Here is a 6,252-nt window from a genome sequence, read left to right as displayed (position 1 = left end):
AGGGTGTCTCTGCATTTAACCTGCCCAACTGGTTTAAACAAACCATGTTTGGCTCTTATAGGTCCCACAAAGAGTCTTTGTTTCCCACTGATTTCCTCCCAGCCCTCCCCCATCCCTCCCTTTTAATTCTTAGAGTTAGCAATTACTTCTTTTGCTGCATGTAAATAATTCAATTACTAGGAAATTTAACTTGATACAATTTCAAAAACTCAATGCTTGTTATGCCACCCCCTCCCCCATCATGATGACAAAGGTGACAGAGATTCTGACAAAAAGACCCAACCTCTTCTTCCCAAGAGCAGAAAAGCCATCACTCCTTGTTTTGCAATACATTCTAGAGAGGAGGAGCAATTAATCTACAGTTTTGTTTTTAAATACAAAGATCAGAATAATGTGCTTCTCTACACAGTGAGGCCTATAGTTTTGTTACTTTTTAAAAGGCCTTATGACTAGATTAAGCAAAATAAAAACTAATCCCAAAACCCAACCAACCTATTGTCATTAAGAGAAAGGTTTTTTAGATTTGTGCTGGAGTTTTGGGACTAGGACCCTCATCCACATTTACAGATTTACAGAAAAGGGAAAAAATTATTAAAATCTGTAAGATGCATGGAAAGTCAAGAATATCTTTGTGATCTGAGGTTATTTGCTGACAGTTTTTGTTCAAAATAATTCAACAAAATGACCTGAAGATAAAAAATAAGACTAATTTCTGAAATCCTTGAAGAGAATACATTCCTTCAGCAATTTCAGTGATTTGGAATCTAAACAATTAAAAACAAAACAAAACAAAACATAAGAGGTCTAAAGCAGTGTTTAAAGCAGAAAATTAGCTGAAATCTGGACCAATCTGGAGTGCAAAACTAAGGCTGCTCCCATGCTGAGACTGTAAATAGAATACTCTGTTCATTTGGACTCAATTCATTAAAAAGACCCACTTGAATTAAACCAAAATTGAATATTTCTCCAGTTAGACTTTTCTTTTAGTAGTTTTGTCAGTTGCTATTGGGAATTCACGTGGTTCTAAAGTGCAGGTAGGCAGTCTGAAAAAAGTACTCTCTTTAGGTGCACTGTTAATGGAGAAAGAGATTAATCTCATCACAAAAAAAACCCAAAAAACAAAACCAAAAAGCCAAAACCAAAACCAAAACCTTCACTGCCCTATATGGAATGGAGACTGAAGAGGGTAAAGTCATTCAAACTCCAGCTTCTTGTAACTATGCAAAAATGTTGCCCTCTCGTGGTTTATGTTGCACTGATATCATGGAATCATAATTAAAAGTATATAAAGCTGCTGCTAACATCTGAGAACAGGAATTTAGCTTATGGACCTTGTACCATTTAGCAGAAGTAGCTTTGCTTACATGGGGAAAATGATATTGGTAATTCAAGAGATCCATTTATTAAACCATGGATTTTATAACTGTGGATTATTTAAGACAGGCATATGAAACAAGAACAATACCCTCTTGTCAATTTCTTCTTAGTAGATTTTTTACATGCTGAATATTTTTAAAATAAAAAAAGAAAAACCCCAAAGAAACAACCATGAATGACAATTGTCCAGCAGTTATTTGAGGTATCAAGTATTTTTATAATATACCAACACAAGCACATGTTGATTAACCAACTTTTTTTCTACTCTGTAAATGCTTCATTTCGGAACTCAAGTCTTGGTTTCTGTGTATTCTTATTAATCACTGCTTAAAAATTAAAACTTCTCAAGTAATACTACTAGCTTGAGTACTTGCTGAAAGGAAAGACAGAAGTCAAGTACAAAGCCAAGTATTCAGATAAGTATTTGTGGAAAGATTTGTTTTTCAGGCTATGGTTCCCACAATCAATAACTGTTCAAGCCAAATTGTAAGGCTTAAGGAAGATGGTTTCTACATCTACACAATCAGGTTCAGGTGTCTAAAGGCAGTATCCTCCTGATGTCTGCATACTCAGAACTGTTTCTCTGCCTTCAAATGTTAAACTGCATAAAGCACAGGCACCACTTCCCCTGTAAGGGAAAAGAGAAAGAAAAAAAAAGAGAGAAAAAACCAACCCAACACTCAACACCCTCCCCCTCTTCTCCCCCCCCACCCCGCCTCCGTCCCCACGCCTCAAACCTCCTCAGAACTCCCCAAATCAGAGAACCTTCTTTGGCCCTTGGAGGGAAGGCCCATTTGGGATAAAGAAGACAGGGGCAGTGGCAAGGGATGAAGAAATCACCATTTCCCCTCGCTGTCTGCAGCACACTATCTTGCTTGAGCCACTGAGTGCTAGGAGCCATGGAGGACTTCTAAGTTGTGAGATAGGTTCTAAGAAATGTGAAATGTGCTAGGCAATGTACCGTTTGCTCTCTTATAATTATGGAATCATCAAGGTTGGAAAAGCCCACTAAGACCATTGAGTCCAACCTCTGACTAAAATACCATCTTGTCAACTAAACCATTAAGTGCCACATCCAGTTGTTTCTTGAACACTTCCAGGAATGGTGATTCCATCACCTCCATGAGCAGCCTGTTCCAGTGACTGACCACCCTTAGAGTGAAGAAATTCTTCCTGAAGCAGATTTAATTTGGGTGATAGCATAAGCCTTGGAATGCTGTCAAAGGTATTCTGCATTTGCAATCCAGCAGGCATGCTTGTTATTGTTAGTGCCTCACTTACATACATTACTGTATTTCTTCTGAAGATTTCTTGCCAAGAAAAAACAAACGAAAGGCAAGAGAGTATAATCCACTGAGAAATATGATATTTTCTCATTTTCCTGACTCTGTATGTATGAATGCTGGTTTATATAAAAACACTCAATAGATCAGAAGAAAAAAAACCTAAAAAATAAATATTTGTAAAAGAAAAATTTGTACTATGTTGTAGCACTTCTTATGTCCCTTCAGAAGTGCTGACTGATGTCCATAGGAATGCATTGTGATTTTTTCATGTCTTGTGAAGACAAGGCATGACAATCCCTCATGGGTACACAAGCATGACTGAAGATGAGTTATTTGGTGATATGTTGCATAAATTTGGCCAACTACTTTACCATCTGCATAACTCTGAGCTGTAAGTAAACAACATGTTTTCTTTTACTTGGGTGATATTTTGATCTCATCATGTCTGTGCAATTTCATGCATGTCTTGTTCTTAGTTTTGCTTTTAATTCTCATTTGGATAATGTCTTCCCTACTACTTGGCATACATCAGCCTCTCCAGGTTATTCCAAATCCTCTCCATACAATACGTACATAGATATTTCAAGAACGACTAGTGATTTGGAGAATTTTCACGTTAGCATCTAGATGCAGACAGCTTGACATTCTTAGGGTATTTGTCTCATAGTACAGTTTTCCTAAGACTGACTCAATCATGGATCAAAAAAAAAAGCTCTTTAAATAGAAAGTTAAAATTTTGGCAGCTTTTTCCATTTCATTTGTTAGCTTCTACTTTCTAGTAGTTACCTTCATAGAAGTAACCCTCAATAACTCTGTGCCTAGTACAATCTCAAAGTCAGGTTTTGTTGTTTTTCTTTTAAATTTGAAAGTTTTAATGAAATAAGATATTCCATTGTTATTTCAGTGGATACTTACCTTAGTGCTCTGGATAAAGTTGTTTTAAATAATAAGACTTGTTGAAATGTCAGTCTATATTTATGATTCAATAGGTGGTTAAATAATAGGGAAAAAATAAGGAACACCAGAGTTAAAGGTAAAACACCCTTTAGGCAGCCTAGACCTCATTCTCAGTGTCATGGTGTGAAGGCTATGGAGATGTAAATGGGAAGTTTTTTGACAGCACATACAGGTACATGCTGGTCTTCTCTAAATTTCAAGGGTAATATTATTTGCTGTCAAGAATTATCCATTCACATTTTCAGTGCTGGCCCTGGCAGACAAACACCATCTGCCAACGTTGCTGTTCAGCACTGCTGACAGGCTACAGGAGCAGGCAGGGAGCAGCAGAGCAGGCAGTGGCCCAAGGGGGACTGGCCCCCTTGCAGTGGGATGCTCTCTGCTCCTAACTAAAAAAATCTGAATCCTGTTCTTAACACACCTCTGAAGTTCTAAAACATATAACAAGGTAACTGGACCATAATGATAGCTCAAAGCAGTGGGGTTTTTTTTCTGTCTTTGTTGTTGTTGTTTACTTGTTTTTAAAGGATATTTGTCTATTTCAGATAATTTTCTGTATTTAATACATTTTTCCACAACTTTTTTTTTGACTGTCTCCCCTGTTTCCAGCATGCTTTGGCAAGGATATTGAAAACAAATCTCCGGTCTCTTCGGAAGATAGAAGATAACTAAATTCTTACTTTCAATGGAAATAAAGTATATAACACAAATTCTCAACAGGTAAAGGGCTTGTTTAAACATCTGTGGAGCAAGGGGACAGAGAACATGGTCAAGATTTTTGTGTGTATTTTATTCCATGTATTTTTCCTGTATCTGTTGGCAGGAGAGAAACAATGAAGAACCTGCCATTCTCTTCCTCTTTCTTCCACGAGGACTCTCTGGCTGTATGTTTGACAACATTGCCTGGTCAGGACCTGTCCTTCACACCAAGATTGAATAAACACTGTAAGTCAATGAAATGACAGACATCAGTGAGGGTATAAAGCAACATTTGTCCTAGACACAATACCTTGCGCCAAGGCTTATAAAAATACAACAATGGTAAATTACAGCATAGAGCAACTTATGATTTATGAAGAAACTCATGACTACTAATAAAGTTTGTTGACAAACACTGGCCCAATATATTATCCATCTACTGCCTGGCCAGCACTCTTGTAAGCTTAAAATATGTTTTTCTGGGCTAAGGAGAAAAACTCTACTTGATTTTCCATAGCATATTTAATTCATTAAATAGGTTAAAACTCCCAGAAAATATTAAAAAACAGTATTTCAAAACTAGGCTCATTTGAAAGACTGAAAGGCTATCACATAAAAGAGCTGTTTCTTAGAAAAGGAGTAATAAAAAAAACAGAGACAGTCTCAGGATATATTTCATGCTGTGTCTTCTGTACAATTTTGTGTATAGAAGTGGTGGAATAACAACTTAATTCCTAACTATGACAGGTATGTGAACACCAGAAACTGTGAAACTGTTCTTACAGCACAGGACAACTTGAAGAGTAGCATATCTAGTCTGCCAAGATGAAACACCAGGCTCCTGTCAGGCCTCAAGCTAGCTTGTTTACTGTCCTGTATACACAGCACAAGCTTCTAATTCCAGGTGTGCCCCAACACTGCTAGCCTGAGAAGCTTTAAAAAAAAATTCATAAGTCACTCCATTGCAAAACTCACACCAAGGCTATTTTGATTTTTCATAAGACTCAATGTAGTTTTATTTTTTATTTCTGTGACTTTAATAATCATGTCTTAGTCTTCCTGACTGCAGAGACTTTAAAAAAATCATACTTATTAAATATATTTCCTGCTAAAAGACCCCTAACCAAAGAAAACTAAACAATGTATTTTTAATAGGTTTGAACCAATAAGCTTGAAAGTTGAACAGCAGCACAAAGGGTGCCTCTTTGTGTTGTGATGATTCTTACTATTTGTTATCCCATCTTAAGAAGAACATGGACCTGCTGGAGGGTAGTATAGAAGAGGGCCACGAAAATGAGAAGGCTCCAGGGAGACCTTAGAGCACCTTCCAGGACCTAAAGGGACTACAAGAAAGTTGGAGACAGACTCTTCACAAAGGCATGTAGTTATAGGAGAAGGGCAAATGGCTTTAAACCAAAAGAGAGCAGAATTAGATTAGATATTAGGAAGCAGTTATTTAGCGTGAGCACTGTAAGGTTAGTGAGGCACTAGAACAGGTTGCCAGAGAAGCTCTGGATTTCCCATCCCTGCAAATGTTCAAGGCCAAGTTGGATGGGGCTTTGAGCAACCTGCTGTAGTGGGAAGTGTCCCAGCCCATGACAGGGGTTTGGACAAAATGATCTTTAAGGTCACTTCCAACCCAAACCATTCTATGATTTTATTTTTAGGTGCTAAAAAAGTCTTTGTCTTACTGATGCCCTGAATAACTATCTGTTATTTGGACACTCCAGAAAATGCACTGAATGCCTTGTGGACTGAGAGTGCCTTGTGCTCTCTTGCTCTTGTAAGAGAAAGCAAGACCATAAGTTTTGCTAGAGATTCAATTTTTGAAAACTCATGAGGTTCCAGCACAGCAGGACTTGGTTCAGGTACAATAGCATCTGGACATGCTGAAAAATGAATTTCCAGACAGATTCAATTCAGCTAAAACCTT

Source organism: Pithys albifrons, chromosome 4 (assembly GCF_047495875.1).
Source record: "Pithys albifrons albifrons isolate INPA30051 chromosome 4, PitAlb_v1, whole genome shotgun sequence".
NCBI classification, from domain to species: domain Eukaryota; kingdom Metazoa; phylum Chordata; class Aves; order Passeriformes; family Thamnophilidae; genus Pithys; species Pithys albifrons.
Note: the sequence above shows the minus strand (reverse complement) of the source record.